Raw genomic sequence first — 27,399 nt, forward strand, 5'->3', positions numbered from 1 at the left:
TTTTTGTTGGTTTTTTTTTTTTTTAGTATAGTTGATTTACAATGTTGTGCCAATTCCTGCTGTACAGCAAAGTGACCCAGTCATACATATACACACATTCTTTCTTTCCTATCATCCCCCATCATGTTCTATCCCAAGAAATTGGACACAGTTCCCTGTGCTATACAGTAGGACCCCAAATGAGAACTTTGAAAGCAATTATTCTATTCTATACCTGATCCTTCAGTGTATAATGGGAGGCCAGGAACTTGCCGTTTAAGTGTGAAGATTTCTAGACAAGGAGGGGCCATATCCAGATTTAACTGGGGAAGAGGGCTTTACCCAAAGAACTTGAACCTTGAAATGGATGTGGTGCCCAAGAAGAATTCAGGTAGTCTCGTGGGACTGAGGCTTTCCTGTGTGAAGCCAAAGAGGCAGCATATGACTTAAATAGCTGTTTAGCAAAATTTGTGCTTCCCCCTTTCATGATATAGGAATGTTGCTGGGAAGTGGCTGCCCAGCCAGGAGTTGACATGTCCCCCCTCTTTGTATACAGATGGAGTGATGGGATTGTCTCACTAACAGGATGTGAATGGAACCAAGGTGTGTCGCTTCTTGGATGTGCCTTCTCTGTGCTCCATCTCTTCCACAGCTGCCAGCAAGATGCAAAGAATTCCCAGTCCCTAGTGTACACAGAAAGAATCTGGGTCCCCAAGTTGCTATATGAAACACACCCAATGGCCTCTCACAGGAGCCAAAAACAATCTTCCACTCTCTTCATTACTGCAAAATGGAAGCTTGTTACAGAAGCTCAGGTTACCTTAACTAGCACAATGACCTCAGAAGAAGAAAGAAGGAAGCTTCAAGATGGCTATTAGGACCCATGTTGGAAGCTGGATGACTGGGAGATACTTGGATTACAAGCATTTGCTACGAAGCTATGAAGTATCCAAATTCTCCTTCCTAGCTTCGCTATTCCTTTTTCAGCTAAGCAGGACCTATCATACCCGTATTCCGCAACAGTCCCCCAGCTGGTCTCCCACACATCAATCTCTTCTCCTCTTACAATCCATCTTCCTCATGACAGCTCAGAGACTGTCCCCCAGTAAAAGTTGGACCACCTCACTCTATTTAAAGTGGCAGGTGACCCCCACTGCCTGTTCACTGGGATAAAATCCAAGAGACTTTGCATGGCAGACAACACTGCTCGCATTTAATCCCCAAGCGTCTTCACTCTCTTTGGCCATCACCTCCCTTCAATGGCCAATGTTGAGCCCCAACGACCTGCCAAGCCCTTTTACTACACTGCTTTGCATATGCTGTTCCCCCTGCCTAGAACATTATCCATCTGCCGCCTTTCTAACCTGGGGGATGCTTACTCATCTCTTAAAAATTAGCTTAGATGTCACTTCAACTTCGAAGTCTTGTCTGACACTCCCACGTAGAAAAGGAAACTCTGACAGTATGACCAGATTAGTCAGCCTTGTGGATTGTGCGTACTATTAGTTTCTAGTGCTTAGAAATCTACGTGGTTTAGTTGTGTTGCTATTGATTTTATTACTTAGCCTCTAACATTACCTTCTTACCAAAAACTTGGAGACGTCTGCTTTTCCAAAATAGCCCAATTATGCATTAGAGTGGGATTGGCTTCCTTCAGTAGGAGAATAAAGCCATAATCAGTACTGCTCAATGGGATCAACACAATCCTTTTCAGCGAGTCTTCTAAAAATTGTTAAGTATTTGGAAGGCAAGGCCCAGGAATGCAATACCTTCCACCTACAATGTGGGTGGAAATTCTGGGAGTTGGGGGGGGGGGGTTCCTCCATTATTTTTACACTTTCATCAGACACATATGTAAATGAAAATCTTACTATTATCTGGGACTAGATTCTAACCTTGTGGTAAATAAAATAGTTCTACATAGGAATGTTCCAGGAATGTAACTCCCATATTTGGAACTTCACCAGGATTTGCCCACCATCTTGGAAAGACATGTCACCCACTATGAGGCTGCTCATGTTAACGGATCCACTAATACAGAACACCCACATCTGTTTGCAACTATAGCTGTCACGCTCAAAGAACATATTTACTTCCTTCTTCTTTCAAAATGCCAAATATACGAATGTGTCACCAATATCCAGTTGAGTATTTTCTCTTAAATCCAAACTGAAGCATTTTAAATAGCACGCATCTGACTGCTTCACGACATCTTTTCTGTAGTCATACCTGAGTGTACACATATTGACACACCTGCAATTTTCAGAAGCTGCTTTCCTTCTATTTCTTGTTTCTATTACAGATAGAGCACTTATATTGATTTTTAAAACATGACATGTGTAGATAGGTTCTACTATCTGTAAATACCATTTCAGGAAAATAAAAGGGACATGACAAAACATGGCTCAATAAAAAGGGGGCACTGGGTCTGACCGAGTAGAGAATCATGATGAAATATATCTAGAAATTCAAAGAAGCCATATTTTTAAACTCTTGGAATGGTTCTGTTAGGCAACTACTCAGTTGAATCGCCAGCCTGCTCTGCCAACAGCATTTACGACATTTTGGTATCATTCACTTGACTACATATGTAGGCTGCGAATATATGATGTCTTATTCATATTTATGACCCCAACACCTAGCCTACGGCTTGACACAGAGAAGGAAGGAGTTCAGTAGATACTTAAGAATGAAATAACAAATGAGAATCCTGAGGAGGTCCAGTCCCTGGCTCTCTCCTTAGAACTCTGAATCAATTATTCAATATTTTGCCTATACAAATATTCTAAAGCTTTCTTCATTTTGCCTAATGTCAAAGTCAGTTACGTACAAACTCTCTCAATTTTCTCTCTTCCTTGTGGGTCCAGGCAGAACCGTGTTCACCTCTGGATCCTAAAAGAGCCCCACATATAAGAAGCAGTCAATGAATATTATGTAAATCAAATTATTTTCCAGGAATATTGCTATACATAATGACTGTGTTTTTGGTACTATCAGTACTGTACTTCATGTACATTATTGATTAAAAGGGTACTTGTGGATTGGTCTGGAGACCAAAGCATCATCTAAAGTACCATTTCCACAAATGTATTACGAGTTTCAAAGAAACCAAAATTTTTCAATCAACTTTTATGCTACAAGCAGATTGTAGGTTGAGAGTTGTCTGTACAATAGGACTGGGCCTTTGAGAAAAATAAAAATGTCAATCAATCATGAGGATGTATCTAAATATTTGACTGTATGGCATCCTGCAGGCAATATTTGGCCATTTTATCTTCCAAATTTAGTCCAGATGGTATTTTCACATAAACAGAAGCAGTGGATATTTAGCAAGAACTTTACTTTAAATAAATTTCTCTTGATGAAAATCTAATTTATGATTCAATTTATGCTTTCATAATTTTATTGTAGTTATTTATCACTTAATAAAATAAATGCACTCCAGACAATATACTAGAAAGTAAACTTATTAAGTGGTTATCCCCATTTCCATCAATATATTGGGAGTACATTTTTCAGAGGAAAAAGTGGGGACATGGGTTCAAGAAAATTATATTGCAAAACTAACAATTTCTTTTAATATATGTTTAAAATAATTTATAGTGCTATACCTTATTAAAAATAATTCACATTTTTAAAAAACTGAAACTGAAAATAAACTCTCATTAAAAATTGACCAGTCAGGAGTTCCCATCGTGGCTCAGTGGAAATGAATCTGACTAGTATCCATGAGGACACAGGTTCGATCCCTGGCCTCGCTCAGTGGGTTAAGGATCTGACATTGCCGTGAGCTGTGGTGTAGGTCACAGACACGGCTCAGATCTGGCATTGTTGTGGCTGCAGCGTAGGCCAGAGGCTGCAGCTCCAATTTAGACCCCTAGCCTGGGAACCTCCATATGCCACAGGTGCGGCCCTAAAAAGACAAAAAAAAAAAAAAAAAGAAAGAAAGAAAGAAAGAAAAAAGAAATTGACCAGTCAGATCATCTGTCTTGGCCAGTATCCGCCTCTGTTGTCACTGTAAGAACAGTACTTCCTAATGTGTTAGCATTCTGACAAAATTCCACACATCTTTTAAAAAATCAGCCTTTAAACTACTTTCTTATTTCAAATTCACAATGAAAGTTTTTGGATTTCTTCTATTTAAAATAAAGTTCCTCCTTTATCTTTCTTAAGCATCCCCAGTCATAATAACTATGGTATCCTTTGATGGGGAAATACAACACCAAATAAATCTAGGAGCTGTGAACATCTTTTCTTATTCTGCCAGGGATAATGCTTCTTAATCTATAATGTCATAGTGAAGACAAATGCCTGGGTTCAAGCTTGACTGCATCACTTACTTCCTATGGGACTTTCGATACGAAAAGTCTCTGCAATTTCGCTTTTATATCTATATAATAAGGAGTATTAGTGCTAGCTTCCTCATAGAGTGGCTGTGAGAATTTAAATATTTAGTGTTTATAAAATACTGAAAAAGTAGCTGGCTCACTTTTATATATTTATTATGAGTGTGTTATAATTATATAGAATAGACTAATAATAATGAAAATTAATTTATTTTACATAAATAAAATGAATTTATAATAATGCTTTAATTTAATTTCAAACATTTTAATAAAAATTATCATTATTATTATTGTCTTCTAATAATTCCCCAATACAAAGACTGTGATAAACTTTGAAGGTCCTCTTTCTGAATCAGCCTTAATTTATTTTGTATGAAATTATTAAATGCAAGTCTGTATGCAAGAGATCCCTGATTTTGAACTATACCCATGATTCTTCAATTAGTTATTCAAGTGTTATTGTCTAATCTATAAAAAAAAACAAAAACCCTTGAGGGGTAGGCACTATGTCTTCTACTGGTTTTGCGTTTGTTACATTCTAATCAACTGCTTTTCTCCTTATACATACTTGATGAGTAATAAATTAATAAATGAATTAATGAATGAGTCTGTGATCAGAGACATGGCACTAAATCAGATGGCACAGACATGGACAATTCAACCTGAAGAAACACGCACTTTTCCCTTCAAGATAACACAGCAGGGTTTGGCTTACACAAGCAAAGGAGCCCCTGGTCTCACACACTTGACCTTCTGCTGGCAACCCAGACCTCTGAGTTGGTGGGAATATATATTTTATAGGAGGAAATCGGCAATGAAGAAGAATGGAGTATAGATCTAGAGTACAAAGATACTTGCAGGATGTGATGAAAATTTTTAAGATTGTGCTCCTCTATAAAGTTTATTTTTATCACACCAGGAGTAAAAAGGCCATAAACTTTTACCTTACAAAATACTCTGAATTTAAAAAATATTACATATAATACAGGTATACTCTCCACTCCTCTGAAGCCCCTATGAAAACAATAGGCATGAGAGTTTTATGTAAAATCCACTTGACAAATATAAGCAAATCTCACGTAATATTTCATTCTGAAGTAAACGGAAAGTCTTAACCTTATATATTTACCTTAAAATATAGAAGAGACAGCCTATCAACTTTAATGATGCTCCTTAGGAATTAGTCTCTCTAAGGAACAGCAAATTGCAAGGAACTAATTACTTCCTTCTAATTTATCATGAAAAATTGCATTAGACCAGAATGAAATGTATTTTGTAGATCTTACCACTAATTTGACTTTCAAAATAATATACATACACATAAACCAGTCTCTCTAGAATACCATTTCAAAATGCCGGAGACAATTTCAAGAAAAAAATTTTTCAATGCTTAAAGAATATTTTCCACAGATAGGCAGGCAGGTATGCAAAAAACCTGGAAAGATAGGCTTTTAGAGTTGCCAAGAATATGACTGAAAGCATATCCTGTCACTTCATTTCTACCAGTCTAACTTTTGCTACCACCCTGGAAATCAGAAGGGCGAGTTCACGTTCACAGTTGCTCCAAGGTGTCATCAAGGAAACTTTAAAAGCCAAAGAGAAAAGACTGACTAAGGTAACAATTTTCATTAACCTCGTCTGACTATTCAGCAAACATGTATGCCTGGAAGACTGAACGGTGGGATTTGGAGACAAGTGAGATTGGAAACAGTTGCAACAGATGCATGGATTGATTCTATATAGAAAAACACAGGAGCACAAGAAAAGAGAGATACTAGAATTCTCAGTGTGGCAGGCAATGAAATTATTTTCTGGAAGCGGTATGTTTGTGTGTGAGGGAGATTTGGGGACACGAACACAGAGGGCAAGGTGAAGGTTAAAAGGTGGAAGAACGCAAAGAGAACTGCCAAGTGATTCACTCCTTTCTCCAAGAGTCTGGGTTGTGCCAGAAAAGGAAAGAGAGTGCATTAGACACAGTTCTATTCGTGATAAACAATTGGTCTGAATCTGACAGCATGAGGGAGGGGATTATAGTATTTACTTGGTGGAGACATGTTAACTCTTTAAGTGATGAGGTTACTATTCATTCAGCGAGGGGAAAAGTTGTTTATACACTGATTCTCAGAAAGTCTATGTAGCCACACAAATTCATCCCATACTTATGTCTTAAATTAAAAACACCACCTCCAGAAGCAATTAAAGGCACTAGACACATGCACAGTGTTTCAAATTACTGAACTATTTAAGTTCTGATTAATTTAAGAACCAAGAACTATCTAGTTCAGACAGACAGAGGTCAATAGATCTTATTCACGTATTACAAGTGAGCTTTGTACAACTTTATATTTATTCACACACAACACACCTACACACACCTCTAACGAGTGAAATAAAATAAAACTTTATTTTATACCTACATAATTTTTTTAACATTACCTTTGTTTTCAAAATCTTTCCTGTAAGTTACTTAGCATTGTCAAGACAGACTTTAGATTTCTGACTGGAATTTATCTTTCTCTTGCCTATGAATGTAATATCTCAATTGACTTCTTTTTTTTTTTTTTTTTTTTTTTGGTAAATAAACCCAGAGGAGACCTCTGTCCCACACAATACTACACATTTAAAAACAATAACAAACCTTTACTTTTCCTTTGAGCTGAGCTGAAAAAATCAGATTCCCAGCACAATTCCAAAACCAACCTATATAAAAACCGACATGGGAAACGCTCTTTAAAATATTGATATTATTGCATAACTTGATTAGAAGTGATGCTGAACCTGCATGAAATGAAGCTGCATGAAATGTGCATCCTGCATTTTTCAGTGTAATCTATTATTATAACACTTGTGTGGTCATAAATGATGCTTAGGTGGCCTGTCGGTGCAGATTGCATACTGACCAATTTTATGAATGAATACACAAAAATTCTCATAATTCGAAAAAATGGATGGCAGCATACTATTTTGAAAATGGTTATTAGGCATCAGAAGCAAAGGATGAAGCACACAGTCGGTGTTTTTTGGTTCCATCCAGGGCAATTGTATTCCCAGGTCCCCTAGCAGAGTGTGTTGGAAACAGCCATGAAGCTCTTTCCTTAGAGACTCGTTCTCTCCCTCTGGAATCGTGTGCTACAGAACGGAGACTGTGCGCCACTCGGAGAACAGAATTGCAGGCTCGTCTCTGTGTTCTGAGGACTGTTCATACATCAGAGACATCACACTCCCCGAATCCGGTCCCACAAGTGTGTGCATGTGAGTGTGGCATTTACCAACAAATGAACAGAAGGCAACAAGAGCTCATCTCCTAGAAATAACATTTCCCACCCCTTCCCAGGCAGGCTGCTCGGAAGCTTTTCAGGGGCTAACACTTGAGCGCCTTCCCCACGGGGAACGGAACCTTACATTAACAACCCTCTCAGGACTAAGTCAGCTTTGTGTGTAAGTCCACTCGGTGCCATATGGCAGTTTGCAATGCCTTTAGTCACTCAAGTCCGGCTAGACTGCCCGCGATGATGTATTCTGAAAGGAAGACCCCTTCCGGGAGCAGCAAAGCCCCCGCCACTTACCTAGCTCCCACCGACCCCGCTCAGCAGGCGGCACGGGCTCGGGCAACCACAAAGGGCTGAGGGATTCCCCGCTCCCTCCGGGGCTCCTCTCCCCGCGACGGTCCCCTTCGCCAATGATCTGTCGCTGGAAGTCCCCCTCCCCTCCACAGAGAGGAGGGTCTCCCCGGCTGGCTGGAGCTCCTGGCGTTTTTTTTCCCCCCCTCTCTTTACATCCCTGACTCTGGTCCACGGTCTCTAGTAGAAGGCTCAAAGGAGAGGCGGCGGGAGGAAGCTAAAGCATCCTTAAAAAGAACAATAATCTTCATCGATCTTCACCCCATTCCCCTGGCGGGCCCCCATCCCCCTGCCGCCGCCCAGACGACAGAGAGCTGGGACAGAAAAGGAAAAATCTAGCGGGGCTGAGCTCGCCGCGCGGAAGGAGCCGGGAAGGCGAGCCGCGCCAGCCGGGGAGTTGCCGCTCGCTTGGGCTGCCCGCGGCGCGGCACGGCGGCGGCGGCCGGCGGGGGCGGAGGGCGGTGGGTGCTTGGTGGGTGTGTGTCTGTGGCGGAGCCGGGGAGAGGCTGGGCGCGGGAGGCGAGGCGGGGCGCTCGGGGGCGCCGGCTCGGGCGCGCACACCCGCCCGCGGCCACCCCGCCTCGCGCTCCGCCTCCTCCCGCGCTCCGCGCACCCGCGGTTTGGAGGGGCTGTCGCCGCCTTCTCCTCCTCTTCCTGGGCGCTCGCGGCTCTCGAGGTGGGCGGCGGGCCGGGGCGGAGGGGCAGCGCGGCTGGCCGGGCACCTCCGGGGACGCCCAGGCTCGGCCTGGCGGCCCGGGAGTTGTGCGCTCGAGCGGGGACAGAACCCGGGTGCCCAGGGCGCGGCCGGGGCGCGGGAGGGAGGGCACCGCCCACACCTCGTCGGGCACCGCCCACCTCCTCCCGCGCGCCCGCCGCTCCCGGAGGCGGGAGCCCAGCTCCACACCCACCTGCTTTCCTCCTCGGCTCCCGCTCCTCAGGAGCAGGGGGGTCCCCGGCCCCACGGGCGCCGCGCCCAGGGAGGCGGGGAAAGCCTGGGGCACCCCGGCGGGATGCTCTCGGGCGGCTCCGCGGGATTCCCCGGGCCCTTCTGCTCCAGGCTGCTCAGCTCTCCCCCGCCCGCCCCTACACGCCCCTGACCCTGGCCTGCCGCTCAACCCGGGCGAGGAGAGACGGATCTTGAGTGATGGGGCCCGGAGTATTCTCCCGGGGAAGGAGCGCGGGGATAAGCAGCAGCACAGAAAGGATCCAGTTTTTCTCGGAGCACCTCCAGCTCCACTGGGGGGCCGTCGCCAGCCCCGGTAACCCCGCTTTCCTGGGTTTGAGGGAAAAGCCTGGTCGGTGGCAGCCCTAACTCCTGCTTCCCACGGGGGCGCTATTCACACTCGGGCCTGCCTGCCTTGCCCGCTCTCCTGCCATCTAGAGAACTGTGCCAAGTTCCTCCTTGGCGAGGCCGCCGAACGGACACCCAGACCTTTCCCTACCTTCAGGTCGAGGTAAAGACTCTATGAACTTGTATAATATCGCAGGGCCGTCCGGGTTCCCGACCCATGAGGTTCTTAACAGGCACGAGATAGAGACAGCCGACACAGTTACAGGGGCTTTCAGGAAAACAAGGTGGCTTGAAACACCCTTTTAAAAAGAGTGCAGGCCATGACAGTATATTTAGAGTTGGGACTCCTTTCCAGGTTTCTTTAGGCCAGGAAAGATGGCTATTGAAGAAAGTCTAAATACATTCAGTTTTAAACATATCTCACTTAATCCTTGCCTCTCGTTCAGCCCTGATGTACAGTGGGATGCTCTGTTATCTGGGATTGTCTACGCTTTGAGGTGCCATCTCTCCACGAGGCCTTACCTTGTGCTGGGTGGTGTTTTCCGAGATGCCAGAAGTTGGGCGGGATGTTTAGTATAGAAGTTAGCTCTTCAGAGGCCATCGCCCTCCGCCTAGGTCCTCTGCTGTTCTCCGTGCTTCTCAAATGAATACCAGGAAAAGGAAGAGGACTCCCAGATTCCCAGACTTTTATCACACTCACCCTAACCTGCAGGGACCTGCAGGATGTCCATTCCCGCGCTCCCAGTCTTTCCAGCCTCCCATACACACTTCCTACAGTTTGCTCTGCCCCAGCCACCCCCTGATCACATCATTTCCCTTTTCACAAACTTTCCCTGGCTTTCCCATCCCCTCCCAAACAGTGTCTGCAAACTTCTGTGCCACTGCACCTCAGCATCTCTACTGGGATGCTCCTTTTTTCGTCTCAGGTCCGAATCATTTCTGCACTTCAAAACCGCAGTCAAACTTGGCCTCCTCCAGGACCCTTAATCCCTCCCTTTTGACTTCCGGTAACATGCAGTCTTTTTAAAGACATATCACCTTCCACGTCCTACAGAATGTATGTTTCCTGTGTGCCAAGTCTTACCATTTTAAGAGTTTCTTCAGGGTGGATTCCATATCACTTTGTTTACATTCTTTACGTATAACCCAAAGCCCCACATATCAGAGATATCTATTCATACAACAAATATTTATTTTGCGACTTTTCTCAGGCACTCGATATTTGTTAAGTAAATGGAACTTACAAAATTTTTTGTCTGGAAAAACTGCTTAAGATTCATTTAGGGGTGTGCCTAAATACAACAGTATGACAGTTCATAATTTTTACAGGTGGTGAAAATCTCCTTACTTTACTAGACTTATATCAGCATCAGTGATCACCTTCAATTAGAATTTAATTATTCGACAAGTATTTGTTTAAAAAAATTTTTATACCTTAAATTTCCGTTAGGGTTTAGAAATTTGAATCCATTTTCCTATTAAGTAGTCCTTGGTCAAAAGAGCAAATTACCTATTGGGTAAAACACGTTGCTGCCATCTCCATTAATGGGAAGTAGGGTGCTAGGAGTAATTACCCATCATTCCCAAGTCTTGTCTGTAAGCATGCGGTGATGTGGAAAAACAATCTTTAGAAATAAAATCTAATTCTACTTACTAAATTACTCATAGCTCAAATGAGTTATAGAGAATAACTCTTAGTATACAAAATTTTTGGAATAGCTGAGCTCTCCATATGCACAGCTTGAATTCTGGAAGGCTGCAAAGACTCTTGTGTTGATTATCACCATGTGGTTTCACTGCCTTAGTGTATATAATTTTGTATTTTTTCAGTCATTCTCCAAAGAAAAGATTAAAATGATCTAGCTGAAAAGTTAGACATGTTTTCGCATTGCTCCTAAAACCATCTTTTTTTTTTTACCTTTATTGATATTTATGGAAATGTTCCTTTTGCTTGTATTTCAATTTTTCAGATTTATCCTGAGATTTGATAAAATTACATTAAAAATAAAGGGGAGGAATGTCTGTTTAATATGTCAAAGTGATTTCCCCATAATGCTTTGTAAAATATATCACTTTAATGTAAGTTTAACCTGAAACACTCTTTTGTGTATCATTAGATCAATATAGATGAAGAATGTGTTTTTTCATACATCACAATGCTGGTATATTGTAATATTTATATATATATAAATGATATCAAGTAAATATATTTTTGGTATCCTTTTATTGAATAAAGTATTTGAAAAATATTTACTATAATCTGGATAACATCATTACTGACTACACTTTAACCTATCAAATTGGAATTTTCTTTTTTTTTTTTTTTATGAAATTTTTTTTTTTTTTTTTTTTTTTTTTGGCTATTTCTTTGGGCCGCTCCCGCGGCATATGGAGGTTCCCAGGCTAGGGGTCAAATCGGAGCTGTAGCCACCAGCCTACACCAGAGCCACAGCAACTCTGGATCCGAGCCGCCTCTGCGACCTACACCACAGCTCATGGGAACGCCGGATCGTTAACCCACTGAGCAAGGGCAGGGATGGAACCCGCAACCTCATGGTTCCTAGTCGGATTCGTTAACCACTGCGCCACCACGGGAACTCCTCAAATTGGAATTTTCATTGGCAAGTTGATTTACAGGAAGAGCCTGTATAGATAAGAATAAAGTAGTAAAGGCTGGAGAATGAACATATTTTAAAATGTTAAAAGCAGAAGCCTAAAAATTTACAAGTTTTGAGAGACTTATTAGAATTTGATTTAAACGTATTTAAAAAGTTAAATGGAAGGAAGTATATGACATATTGAGTAAAATCAAACAAAAAAAAAAGTTTCAGAGTCTTTAAGAATGATGTGAATCCCACTAAAGGAAAAATACACTAACATAAATATGTGTGTGTCGGGGGGTATTCTGGAAGGATATACATACATTAACAAGCTAAAGGAGTTAGCTTTAAAACTTGAAAGGCAGGTTTTGTTTTATATGGCATAACTTAGTTATACCAAAGGATTGGTGAATATTCATCTTCCTTAAATATCAGTACCATGAGGACACTACTTTTCACTATAAACCAAATTTATACATAAACCAGGATTACACTTTTTTTAATGGGGAAAATACTGCTATGATACCCATCATATAAGAAAGCAGCTACTGAAAGATGATTAGGGCGATTACCACATTCTCACATTAAAGTGCCTTCTTTTGCCCATCTAAAGGAGAATGTGGGAAAACTGGGCAGTTTGGAGCAGCTCCCAGAATCCTAGCAGCCACTGAAATCCTACACTCGCATACTGCAGGGAAAGCTTGAAAAATAAATGAACCTCTTGTGTGTTCTTCACTGAGATAAGTCCTATCTCACCAATTCTTTTGAATTTAGTTGAGACAGATTTGGCTGTCCTTTAAAGATGTAAAGTAAGAGATAAGCTCCAGACTGATTTTATTTATTTATTTTAACAGTTCTTGTACTGAGCATGAACTTTTTGGAAAATGTCAAATGCTTAAACACAACATTTTATTTTATTTTATTTTATTTTTTGCTATGTAGTAGCAGGCATATAAGTACATGTTTGAATCCATCTTTGAAGATACTTCCTGACGTCATTAGTATCTAAGCAACCTAATTAGTTCTTAGGAATCCATGAAGTTGAGGGTAAAGAATTTCTGGGGCCAGTTAACTAGAAATTCAAAAAAATATGCTACATAAACATATTTATGTTTTTCCAGGACCTAGTAGAAGAAGAATTGGGTTGCTAGTCAGATCTGAGTCTGTCTCTATTATGTATTTATGCTATGTAATAACAGGGAAATTTCACCAAGACATTACCGCATGTCAGGTACTGGGCTAAATTCCTTACAGGTATTGGCTAATTTAATCTTTATCGTGGCTCTTTGAGGTAGATACTGTCATTATCATTCCAGTTAATTAAGGAAGTAACTGAACCAGACAAAATATAAATTGTTTGCCCAGAATTGGCATTTGACCTAAGCCACTATGTATGACCTTAAAATTTTAGACTATTTCCCTCTACTTTACCCCACAGTGATAACATCTTTCTTCCTGTTTCAAAGGTAGTCTCAAGTTCATGTAGAAAATAGGATATAAAATGTTATTTTACATTTTTAGGATGGAAATAATATGAAAATATTATTTGTAACTAAATTATATTATATTTAATTTAAGATAAATGCAGGAGTTACCAAGCACAATCTACGAAGAGGAAAAAAAGAGGAGGAGAGAGAAAAGAAAAGAATGTGTTGCTGGTTCTTACAGGGGAAGGAGGTAGGACATGTGCCTTTTGTTCTTCCAATTGATAGATTGATGTTGACCCACCCACACCGCTTACTAGGTGTCTACCTGACATTTGACTGAGATTCGATCTGTCAAGATTGGGCATGTTTGGGATGAGGCAAGTAGCCATGGACTAGGATGAAGGCTTTCCTTACATAGGGAGGTATCTGTGTGGATCACGACCCACACAGCAGGACAAGACAGCTCCAGATTGTGAACATACTGCCAGCACAGTGGATCAGAAAGCTTCTGGGGCTCTTAGAATAATCTGGGCTTTGGATAAGTAGGAAATGGATAATCTCCAAAGATTGAGGAAATACAACCAGTCACAAGGGTGAAAGCCCTCGTTGCAAATACAGACATTATTCTCAGACCCGGAATTTACATTTTCATAAGCAAAAAGTGGCTAGAATGAGATAACAAGTCCTTCCTGACTCTATAAGGACTTTGTCCAAAGCCTAGATCACAGTCACAGCTAGCAAAGTTAAATTAGTTATTCATTGTCTTTTTGGAGAAATTTCCCAGTGGACCTAGGACTCTAGCAAAGCAATTTGGGTTTAAATTGAGGCAGAATCTCTAACAGTGCCTTTGCTCCCTTCTGAGAATGAAGCCTGAGCTGACAGTACATTCGACAGAGACATCCTTCCAAAGGGGCCACTGATTCTCAGAATGACAAAAAAATAATGCTGCCGTATTTCTTGGTTTTCCTTGTCGTTGGCCCCCTTACACCTTCCAAACCTTCTTTGCAGTATCAGATAGAAATACTGATCATTACTAGGCTCTGCAGGCTGACAGTCATCATTTCTCACTACTAAAGTTGTGCTTTAATGTTTTGTTCTAAATAAAATATAGCATGTTGACAAATATAAAATCAAAGCTTTTAAAAAAGCAACCTAGCATTGTCTATTCAGTAAAATTATACCAAGAACTTAGCACAGTAACTATTGAAAAGTATTTACTATTAAAGATAATTAGATGTAACTAGTCAAAACTGATAAATACATATCAGAAGGCATACAAGTTTAAAAGCAAACACATTTGGCTTAAAATATGCTACGGAAATAAAGGGATGATTTTTTTCAATAATGCCAACCATGCTTAATTACTACGAACAAATTGTCAGTTTATGGAATTAAATATATGCTAATTGTACCACTCCTTCAACATTTTACTTAATATACTATGTTATTATGTTATATATTACATATATTATTTGAAGTTGAACATTGTTAATATGCATCTTAGGTGTTTTGGTTCTGTTTGTTAATCTAATTCTTTTCAGTTAAAAAAAACGAAGAAGTCTTTCAACAAACACAGGTATGTATTTTAGAGCACAAGAGCAAGTGATTTTGACTGGAATTTAAAATGCAGAGGTAGGAGTTCCCATTGTGGCGCAGTGGTTAACAAATCCGCCTAGGAACCATGAGGTTGCGGGTTCAATCCCTGGCCTTGCTCAGTGGGCTAAGGATCTGGCGTTGCCGTGAGCTGTGGTGTAGGTTGCAGACGCAGCTCAGATCCCGCATTGCTGTGGCTCTGCTGTAGGCCAGTGGCTACAGCTCCAATTTGACCCCTGGCCTGGGAACCTCCATATGCCGTGGGAGGGGCCCTAGAAAAGGCAAAAAGACAAAAACAAAATAAAGTAAAAGACAGAAGTGAAAATTTTGAAACAAGTATTTTTCCCCCATACCCACCACCATTTGTACTCTTTGCATCACTACACCAGGCCCAACTAGATTTTAAAATCTGTCTTAGTTCATATTTGATTTAGCTAATTGCATTGCTCCTAGAGATCATCAGAGAGGGGAAAGGAGAATCAATCATAGAAAGTCAGCCTGTTAAATGAGTCTCCTTAGCATGAAAGCCATCTAATTGGACTTCCTGCTCTTGCTATCAAGGAAGTTCCCATCCTGCCTCAGCAAGGGATCACTTCACATGGCACCATGTTGAAACTTTCTCTTGTTCCCTCTTTCACTACATATATTTACTGCCCAAACTAGCCCGATATTAGCTGGGGGTGTAAACACTGGTATCAGGTAGGGTTAGGAGTGTGTCATTCTCTCATATTGCTCTGGCATTCCTAAACGCAGTAGTCGTGACAACTGCATTTGATAACAATTGGTGCAAAAGAAATCTAGTGAAAGCCTCACCCTCTTTTCTACTATAAATTGCATTCATTGGAAACATTTCTCATACTGATATTCCAATGAGAAGTCTTTAAAAATTCAGCATTTTGCACAAAGTTCATTTGAAGATTTGAAGAGCACCATATAGGATATTATGAAATTGTTGTTTGGAGGAGAATGTCTTTCTACATAGATATAAAATGAAATGTACCTGTTAAGAACTTCAAGCTCAAGAGAGTTCCTAGGAAGGAGAATTTCAATACAGTGTCAGGTTATTGGCTTATGTAATTTTCTATATCACCTATGGCAATTACCAATAGTTTTAGAACTGGAAACAAGCGCAAAAAAGAAAACGAAAAACCAGTTAACAAAAAAGCAGAGTGGATAAATTGAATTAGTTTAATGGTGAGTGCTGAGAAGGAATACTTTCGTATCTCTTTACAAACTCTCCAGTTTATTCCCTGAAGCATGAGACTTGAGTGCCCAGAGACAATATTATTGCTTGGTTTGCAGAACTCTAAAATACTCCTGGCATCCCCATTTGAAAAATGTGACTGTTAACATTTAAATGACTCTTGTTTCGATTTGACCTGGAAAATTACAGTTGAATCTGTACACTTTACTACCAGAAGAATATGGTCAGCTTAGAGGGAATTTGGAAAAGACTAACCTAAATAATTAGAGAAGAAAATAAGAAGAGGAACAGTATAGTTGTACTGCCAGAGTGATTGATGAGGAAACAGAGATTTAGAAACCCTGTGTTTGAAGAATGATAATGTCAGTGTGAATGGAGGTAACACTGAGATTATGTTCAGTGTCACAAAGTAAAAAAACAAACAAACAAACAAAAAAACAAGAGTGAGACTAAAGGTAAACAACACTCCTATTTTTAAAACATCCATTTTACAAGATATGAAAATTTATTATAAAATTTGTTCTTCTCAAAGTACCAAGTACTTGTAGTAAGCCCCTCTTTAAAACAAAACAAAGCAAAGCAAAACAAAATGATACTTAGACATAGTAATGAATGTAACTTGCAAATGATAAAGAGCTACTTTTCTTATTCTCTCAAGAAAAATAAAATGTGCTTTAGAGTCTTTATCCTGATAATTCTTGCTAATGTGATGAGCACCTAGGAAATGTGATACTTTGATTATTTAAAGAATAAGACACATTATGTAACATATCTTGAGGCTTCATTGCATGTTGAAAATACATAGTTACATCACATAGTAAATATTAACATTATTATATACTTGGACTACTTATTGCTTTATCCATACTTATGATTTAGATAATTAAAATTCTTTTCTTTTTTATTTTTTCTTTTTTCTTTTTTCTTTTTTTTTTTTTTTTTGTATTTTTGTCTTTTCTAGGGCCACTCCCACAGCATATGGAGGTTCCCAGGCTAGGGGGTCTAATCGGAGCAGTAGCCGCCAGCCTGCGCCAGAGCCACAGCAACTTGGGATCCATGCTGCATCTGTGACCTACACCACAGCTCACAGCAACGCTGGATCCTTAACCCACTGAGCAAGGCCAGGGATCGAACCTGCAACCTTATGGTCTATAATCAGATTTGTTAACCACTGTGCCATGACGGGAACTCCCAAGAGAATTAAAATTCTAACAAGTCATGTCTTAAGTGAAAACTTACTTGACAATGCAGAGTAAATAATTTTTATACCAACTACTGCATTTTTTCCTTAAGAAATTTATAGATTTAGCCAAGCTTTTGGTGTTTCTATTTGGTATTCCTTCCCTATTTCCTTCCTATCACACTTTATGAACAATTTTATATCTATCACAGCTAGAGTGACAGTTTTAGTAGCTAAAAAAATATGTAATAGTTTCTTCCACAGGTTGGGTTTCCCCTTGGAAATTTACATGGAAGTGATGAAATTAGCAAACCTGGATTCAGTGCTGAGCGCATGCGCCGCTTTGATACCCCTGCCTTTTTCTCTCTTAGGGGGCATCAGTGCCTCTAGAACTTTCATCTCTATCCAGATGACTCCCAAAGCCATATTCTCCAAGCCTTGATAATCGCAATTAGTGTTACATTTCTAACAGTCTTTTGGAGCCTTCCACTTGGATCCTCTGCCATCATCTGGAATAGGTCCTCCCCTTGATCACCAGGCTAATTTACCACTCTTCTTTCATCGAAAACACTCATACACACACACACAATTGCTTCCTACTTTATGTTATCCCCACAATTTCCTGCAGTATGAACTCTCTCCCCACTGTCACCTTCTCAAAACACCCCCATCATCCCATCACACAAGAGTTTAAAAATGATTCTCTTCTACCTGTAGAAGCAATCCCCAACCCCTTAGGCTGAAATTCACACTTTTCCATGATTTGATTCCTGCCCATTTTTCCACCCTCATTCCTCACACAAACTCCCGTCCCTCAAAGACACTTGGCCTTTCCTAATTTTGTACTTTCAACCAACCCTCATTCTTACCTTGAAATACTCTCTCCTTCCTTGTCCACCAACCAGAATTCTAAAAAGCCCCACCTAAATACCAGTCTCACTTTCTCCTGAAGCCTTCCTTGACTGCTTCAGGCAGAAGGGATTTTGTTCTTGCTTAAACTACACTACATTATCTGCTACTCCTTTATCATAGAAAAATGGTAGCGTTTAGCGTTTAGAATTGGCATACTCTTTTCTGCCATGTATTATATTGGATGTCTTAGTATATATTAAATGCTATCTCCTCATTGCTTTTTACAGAGCATTGCAAAGGTCATCTGTTTCTCTAATTAGATGATCAGCAACTTGAGAGAAATTTGGTAAAGAAAAAGATGAAAAACCATTAGCTTTTAAATTACAATCATCTATGAAGTTCAAACAAACTTAAGATATTTCTGTGAGAATGAGCAAGTTACTTGGCTTCTCTAAGCCCCAGATCCCTTTTTTATAAAAAGAAAAAGGACGTACCTATTTTGGGAGTTTGCTTTAAAGACTAATTAATCTAATATATGTAAAGATGTCAGCCACAGAAAGCACTCAAGAAATGTGGGTTTTTCTTTTCCCTGTGTGTCCTCTAAATAACTTACAGTGGGGACTTTATCAAAATCAATTGATAGCAAAAACTTTTGTAACAATTTAAAATTTTAATTTCTTAGAAAAGAAGTTGCTGGGTCTCACTAGAGTGAAAGTACACATGAGAAATTAGAACGTAATAGGGTTGACAATGTAGGTTGATACAAGACAGGAAAACCTGGATTGTCAGGCCATGGACTATTTTTCTCACTCAATCTGAAGTAAGACATGCTGAAAGACATTAACCAGAGAGTCATGCAAACTGTTCCTCTTTTTAAAATGCGACATGTTGTGATATGTGGGAAACAATGAGAGGGAAAGAACAGTAGGTGCTAGATATTTGTAAAAGCATGGGCTTCATTTCAGAAGGCTGGGCTAATGTCTTGGCCTTGATAACAATAGCTGTGTGACCCTAGAAAAATCGCTTTACTTCTCTGTGCCCCTGTTTTCTCATCTGTACAATAGGACTAATAATTCCCTTCTCATGGAATTTCTTTGAGGATTAAGTGAGACAATATATATATATATGAAATAAATAGATAATATATAATTTGTAAACTGTGCTAGATGTACCACATGAATATAAATATAAAAATGACATGTTCTGTTTCACAGATTATATAATATAATTAGAGTCAGTTTTGGGGTGGTATACTATGTAGTTTGTAGCTCTATTCATTGTGTAAACTCTCACACAATTGTGTAAACTCTCACAATACTATATACTATATAGTATCATTAGAATTAGAGTTGGTGAGATATACTACATGGTTTGTAACTCTCCACACGCACACACAATTAAGATACAGGTCTGTGTTTATGGTGAAATGGGATTTAACAGTAAAGTAATGGTGATGTTGAATCTTATTTTAGAGGAGGGCTATAGCTACAAAGAAAATAACAGTACCAAAGGCAGCAATCCCTGTAAGATGGGCTCATTCAAATGTTATTTGTCCTTTTCTTCTTCTTTCGGTATCAGGGCTGCCAGATTTCACAAGGAGGCTGAAATTCTGTAAAACGAAATAGTGTAATTTCACTGTTTACTAAATATATAAGACAACATCAACTACTGGAAAACAGTAATAGCATTACATCAAGTTAAATTAAATCCAGTGGGCAGAAAATTCAATAGAATGTTGCAAAACAAAAACATGCATTTTGCTTTGAGCCCTAAGGACCAGCAAGGGAATGGCAGTGCAGAAGCCCCCATTTAGAAACGTTGCCTACTGTTTTTATGTTCAGTTATGGAAACAGTGGCACTCTAGCTGGCTATGCTGCTGGGATATTGGATACAAAGAAAATTAAGCCCCAAATCATCATGGCTTTAAGGGGTGTAGATAATTCAATATAAATTCAGAAATCAGCCATCTGAAATTACCTACAAATTGTAAACAGCATTGAGGAGCAAGTAATAATCAGTAATATTTTATATTTCTTAATGTCATTTAGGGGACATTTATCATTGACTTTCTGATTGAAGAAAAAGATTATGTTTCTTTGGTAACAATAAGTAACAGAAATAGAATTGTAGAAAGAAATAAACTTATGGATGTCTGGATTGTAATGTTGATTAGGTACATAGACTATTTAGCAGGCAACCCAACTAAGATGACATCATTAGCTTTCTTGTGACCAAAAATGAGCTGAGAGTATAAGGCCATGAAAAGAGTTTATTTAAAAATCTAGCTTTTATTATATATTGTAATTATTTCTGGTTTGTATTCAAGCCTTCAGGCTTGGCAATCTTCCCATTGAGGGAAAGGAAATGAAAAATTGAAACATATATCACTTTTAATTAAAATTCTAGTATCAAAAGATATTGAGCAGTCTCCCTTGATAAAATCAACCCCAATGGTGCTTTTGTCTTTAACTGTAAAGTTAACTGTAATGTTTAGATCTGTGTTGTTTTTTATACTGGCATTTATAGCGCTTGATTAGTGATTGGACTTCCCTCTTTCCAAGTTATAACATAGCATAAAAAGAAACAATACCCACATAAGATTCAAACTCCTTATTAGAATGGGTATGGAAGACCCTGTTTTGATAATTTGATAGGCATGGTGACTTAGTTGCAGAATTCTAAAGATTGTAAGAATGAATTATTTTTAATATGTCATAATAAATCTTTAGATTTCTTGACAGATCAGGTGTCTATAAGTTAAACTTTGTCTGTAGCTGAAAATATAAGGGAAAAGGCCAACTGGAATTTCTTAGGTCCTTAATAGGTATGTCTTATTTTAAGAACATGTGCTAAATTCCTAAGAGTGTTCAAGGACCAGGCTGTCAACAGATTTTCACTGGCAAAGTGTCTTCAAATTTCTGAGTAAAAACAATTTTCAACCTAGAATTCTATACTTGGAAAACTATCAATAAAATATGAGAGAAATTAAAGAGGTTTTTAGACTTCTAAGAACTCAAAATATTTTCTTTTCACTCATTATTTTAAAACATTCTAAGTATCTTTATTTTTTCCATATTATTGTAATTTTTTCAGCTTCAACCTTTTTTTTTTTACTGAATTATGGTTGATGTATAGTATTTTATGTTGTAAGTGTAGAATATAGTGATTCACAATTTTTAAAGGTTATACTCCATTTATACTTATTATAAAATTTTGGCAGTATTCCCTATTGTACAATAAAACTTTGTAGTTTATTTTATACCTGTAGTTCTTACCTCTTAATCTATAACCCCTATATTTGCCCATCTCCTCTTCTCTCTCCTCACTGGTAACCACTAGTTTGTTCTCTTTTTCTGTGAGTCACCTTCTTTTTTGTTATATTCACTAGTTTGCCATAATTTTAGATTCAACATATAAATTATATGCAACATTTGTCTTTCTCTGACTTATTTCACTTAGTGTAATACCCTCCAAGTCTACCCATATTTTTTAGAAATGGCAAATTTTCATTCTTTTTTATGCCTGAGTAGTATTCCATTGTAGACATACACCACCTCTTCTTTCTCCATTCATCTGTGCATGGACATTTAGCCTGTTTCCATATCTTGGCAACTGTAAATAATGTATGTATCTTTTCAAATTAGTGTTTTTGTTTTTCACATCATTGTAATTTTTATTGCAGCAAGATATACATAACATGAAATGACAGTTTTAATCAGTTTTAAGTGTACAGTTGAGGGGCATTAAGTATATTCAGTTGTTGTGCAACCATTACCATTATCCATCTCCAAAAATTTTTCATCATGCCAAGCTGAAACTCTGTATACATCAAACAATAACTACTGATTACTCCCTTCTCCCAGATCCTGGTAACTACTATTCTACTTTCTGTCTCTCTGAATTTGACTATTTGAGGTACCTCATATAAGTGGAATCATGCAAGAGTTGACCTATACCTAGCTGATTTCACTTGTTTTTAAGGTCCATCCATGTTGTGTCATGTTTCAAAACTTCATTTCTTTTCATGGATGAATAATATTCCATTGCATGGATATTCCACATTTTGTCTATCCACTCATCTGTTACTGGATATTTGAGTTATTTCTACCTTTTGGTTATTGTGAATAATGCTTCTGTGTACATTGGTGTAGAAATATCTGTTCAGGACCCAGCTTTCAGTTCTTTTGGATAATACCCCTAAGAGAAATTTCTGGAGCATATGATATTTCTGTGTTTAATTTTTTGAGGAACTGCCATATTGTTCTTTATAGCAGCAGCACTATTTTACATTCCTACCAGCAATGCGCAGGGTTCCAATTTCTCCACATCCTTGATAACATGTGTTATTTTCTGGCTTATTTGTTGTTTATTTGTTTGTTTATAATAGTCATCCTAATGGGGATGAAGTGGTATCATATTGTGGTTTTGATCTTCATTTGCCTAATGATTAGTGATGTTGAGTGTCTTTTTATGTGCTTACTGGCCATTCGTGTATTTTCTTTGGAGAAACTTCGATTCAAGTCTTTACCCATTTTTAATTGGTTTCTTGCTGTTGAGTTGTAGGAGCTATTTACATATTCTGGATATTAATACCTTATCAGATGATTTGTAAATATTTTTCCCATTCAGTGGATTGCCTTTCCTATCTATTGATGGCATCCTTTGATGCAGTAAATTTTTGATTTTGATGCAGTCTAGTTTATTTTTTCTTTTAATGTCTGTGTTTTTGATGTCTTATCCAAGAAATCATTTCCAAGTTCAATGTGACAAAGTTTTCCCTGTATGTTTTCGTCTAAGAATTTTATAGTTTTAACTATAAAACTTATATCCATTTTGAGTTTATTTCTACATGTGGTATAAGATAAGGGTTCAATTTCATTCTCTTGCATGTGACTAGTCATTTTTCTTAGACCCACTGATGGAAAAGACTATCCTTTCACCATCGAATGCTCTTGGTACCCTTATTAAGAATTATTTGACCATATATGTAAAGATGAGCTTTCTATATTCTATTCCAGTCTTTGTGTCTGTTCTTATGATGCTCATAAATTCTTAAACAGTTGTTTAAAGATGTGTTCTGGAGTTCCCGTCATGGCTCAGTGAAAATGAATCTGACTAGTCTCTGTGAGGATGCAGGTTTGATCCCTGGCCTCACTCAGTGGGTTAAGGATCCAGCACTGATGTGAGCTGTGGTGTAGGCCACAGATGCGGCTCAGGTCTGGCATTGCAGTGGCTGTGGCATAGGCCGGCGGCTACAGCTCTGATTCGAACCCCCACGTGCCACAGGTGTGGCCCTAAAAAGACAAAAAAAATTAAAATAAAATAAAGATGTGTTCTAGCTAAACAACAAAAAAAGGACAGGATAAGCTTAAGGAGACAGAAGTAGCAAACCAGAAGAACGATGATATACAATCTCCAAACGATAGTTTTACTGAGACCTAAAGAGTAACCAGCCCAGATTTGAGCAAGGGGTCAGAGATTTCCCAGTGCAGGTCTTAGGAGTAGAAGGAGATTTGATTGATTAAATAGAATGAGAATTTTGAGAAGCTTGAGACTGTAGTAAAGACATGCAATAGGGAAGAGAAAGAGGACTCTGTTTGAACCTAACTATAGGAATGTTTCCTTTGAATGGCACAGCAATAGAGACATGTGATCTATAGCAGAAGGAATATAGTCCAATCCCACAACTCAGCTCTGCAGGAAACAAAATTTAAAGATTCATAATACTGTAAACTTTCAGTTGTGAAACCATATTCCCATACCTGCCAGGTTAAAATGAGGCGGGAGATGCTTAAGACCTTTGAGCTTAGTTGCAAAACAGCAGGAAACCCAAAGATGTGGTAACAGCTTGTTGGCAGTCTTCTTGGGCTGAAATCACACGGGTGCATTGAGAGACTAAACGACCAGTCAGTGAATTTGGAACACCATGGATTGAAAATCCACTGCATGGAACACACAGAATCCCCCAAATTTGCACATGTGGCCTAAGAAAAGGCCTGAAGGCATTTGTGCCTGTGCCGAGGACTCTTGAAATTTCCCTTTACCCTTCCACCAATCTTTTTTTAACCTTGACACTTTCCCTGTTCCTACTCCCATGAAAGGCCAATGAAAGAGAGAGATCTGAGCTAACCTATAAATGAATCAGAGACTTCATTGTCTTACAAAAAAGAATGTAAAGGTTACCCATCCTGGTAATACAAAAAGTAAGAAATTAGGAGATGGGGCTGCAGCTGAAGAGATGGAGAGAAAGCCAGTGTTGTCAATGTCTTGATCTTTAAAGGGGAGGTCAATAGATTTTGGCTGTGGCTGTTGGGCTAGAAAGTGGAGGTTTACCAAGCTGTTTAAAACTGCAGAGGTAGGAGTTCCCGTCGACTAGGAACCATGAGGTTGCGGGTTCCATCCCTGCCCTTGCTCAGTGGGTTAACGATCCGGCGTTGCCATGAGCTGTGGTGTAGGTCGCAGATGCGGCTCGGATCCCGCGTTGCTGTGGCTCTGGCATAGGCTGGCAGCTACAGCTCCGATTAGACCCCTAGCCTGGGAACCTCCATATGCTGCAGGAGCAGCCCAAGCAATGGCAAAAAGACAAAAAACAAACAAACAAACAAAAAAAAAAACAACTGCAGAGGTATTTGGAGTTCCCACTGTGGCTCAGTGGTTTACAAACCCGACATAGTGTCCATGAGTATGTGGGTTTGATCCCTGGCCTTGCACAGTGGATTAAGGATCTGGCATTGACACAAGTTGCAGTGTAGGTTACAGATGTGACTCAGATCTGGTGTTGCTGTGGCTGTGGTGTAGGTTGGCCATTGCAGCTCTGATTCAACCCCTACCCTGAGAACTTGCATATGCTGCAGGTGCAGCCCTAAAAAGTAAAAAAAAAAAAAAACAAAAAACAAAAACCTGCAGAGATATCCAATAGAAGAAGAAGTGTAAATAGTAATAAAACATGGGGAGGTAAGGTAAAAGTAGTTATCAGTAGGAAGTCGGAAAACATTAAGAAAAGCTGTAAAAAACACAAACACTGGTGAGCAAGTTAAAAGGTTATTGAGGCATCCCAAAAGGACTAGAAAAAAATATTTTTAGAGGGTTGCCTCTGAAGAGCAAGTTAGTGAGTTGGAAAGATGAAGCAGCAAACTCTTCTTTTCATCGTAAGCCCTTCTTTTTGATTTTGTAAGCCCCGTGCATTTCTTGCTTTGAAAATATAAAGTAAAATACAAAATGCAATGCCAAATGAAAAGAAAATAGTAGATAAGATTAGAATTCATAGATCAACATAATTTGGAGTACTGATTTGATTACAAAATATTACTTAGTTTACTAAGGATTCAGTGATGGGCATCTTAAAACAGTGAAGGTACCATCTGCATTTCGTGGTTAGTCCTAAACTGCTTGATGAAAGTAGTCTTCAAGCTCAAGTGATAAAAGTGGGGCTATTAAAGATGCATCTTAAAGTGCATCTGAAATTAAAATGCAGGTCTCTTGGCTAAAAGATTTTCTTTAAAAATTCAGTCCATACGTAGCTTATTTGTAAAGTGAAGGCGATTAAAAATGCTGAGATTATGTCTGAGTCTATTAACATAGCAAAGTTTCGCTGATCCAGGACCCCAGTATCTGACCCCTTAATCTATCCTGGGAAACACAGCAGAATCAGGATGTAAACCACCATGTCTCAGTATTTTACCAAGACAGCCTCTTATCCCCCTCTAGTTAGATATATTAATCGATATTGATACTAATGTATATATATGTGTGTATATGTGTGTGTGTATATATATATATGCATATACATACATACATACATATATATATGCACAATCCTAAATTTGGGAAGAGGTTAGCCAATCTCTATGACTTTTTAAAGTAGGCAGAAAGGGAAATATAATAGGAGATACTTGATACCATCAAAAGAATGACTACTAAAAGCAAAGGAAGAGACATTTAAAAAAAAAAACCAATAAAGCAGACACAAGAGCTTTAAAAAATAGCAGTTGGAGGCCATTTAGTTTGCTGACAAACCATCCTTCACACCAGAAACCCCCAAGAGCTGGTGCAGCTTTAGCATTTTGTAACTGATGACAAATCACTACCTGTATGTTGATGACTCTCAAATCTAGATTTCTAACTTGGACCAGCCTTCTGCGCTCCAGACCTATTTATTCAACTACCCACTGAATGTCTTCAGCTGGATATTCACAGGCACTTCGAATTCCTCCTCCACATTCTCTTCCTGAAGCTGCAACTCCTGATTCTCTATCTCAGTGGCACAACTCGCCAGTGCTAATCTGTGTGGTTTTATACACGATTTCTTTTCTCTTACACAGATTTCAAGCTGAAGGAAATGCCTGGAAGATAATTACTGATTTGCAAGATCCAGTAGCAGAAGCATCATACGCTAAATTAAGATATCCAGTGCTAAGTTTGGGGTTAATAGATGCAAACTATTACATTTAGACTGGATAGACAATAAGGTCCTACTGTATAGCACAGGGAACTATATCCAATCTCCTGGGACAGACCATGGTGGAAAATAATACATATACTTTTTCTTTTTAGGGCCACACCTGCAGCATACGGAAGTTCCCAGACTAGGGGTAGAATTGGAGCTACAGCTGCCAGCCTATGCCACAGCCACAGCCACTCCAGATCCAGGCCGCTTCCTTGACCTACTCCACAGCTTGTGGCAACGCCAGATCCTTAACCCACTGAGCGAGGCCAGGGATCAAACCCACATCCTCATGGGTACAGGTTGTGTTCTTAACCCACTGAGTCACAATGGGAACCTGAAAACAATATTAAAAAGAATAATATTAAAACTAGTGATAATAATAATAATGTTAAAATATTATAATCATTAACAATAATATTAATAATTATAATATTAAGAAAATAATATTTTAAAAGAATGTATGACATATATATGACTGAGTCACTTTGCTCTACAGCAGAAATTGGCAAAACATTGTAAATCAACTATACTTCAATTTTTTTAATTGAAAAAAAATTTTTGAAAACTTAAAAAAAGATTTCCAGCTCTTTCTGAGTCTCCAAAGGGTCTCCATTGTACTCTGTTTAAACAGATATTTCTTGCAGTACCTGCAACAGTTTATCACTGGAATCCTTCTACTAGACTGTACATTCCCTAATAAGTACAATCTTTATCGTTTTTTTAATAATGATTTTTATTTTTTCCACTGTAGTTGGTTTATAGTGTTCTGTCAGTTTTCTACTATACAGCAAGGTGACCCAGTTACACGTACATGTATACACTCTTTTTCTCACCTTATCTTCCATCATGCTTCATCATAAA

The 27,399-nt window shown here is 39.0% G+C and overlaps 1 protein-coding gene across 1 annotated transcript in view; it reads right to left on the reverse strand.

The window, feature by feature from the left end:
- The window catches only part of KCNB2 (potassium voltage-gated channel subfamily B member 2), a 428,477-nt gene extending 419,925 nt beyond the window's left edge, over nt 1-8,552 (reverse strand). Inside the window, exon 1 of the mRNA XM_021089236.1 lies at nt 7,892-8,552. The gene's annotated coding sequence lies outside the window, so the exon portion shown is untranslated. The remainder of the gene's footprint in view (nt 1-7,891) is intronic.

This window comes from Sus scrofa, chromosome 4, assembly GCF_000003025.6.
Source record: "Sus scrofa isolate TJ Tabasco breed Duroc chromosome 4, Sscrofa11.1, whole genome shotgun sequence".
Taxonomy (NCBI): Eukaryota; Metazoa; Chordata; class Mammalia; order Artiodactyla; family Suidae; genus Sus; species Sus scrofa.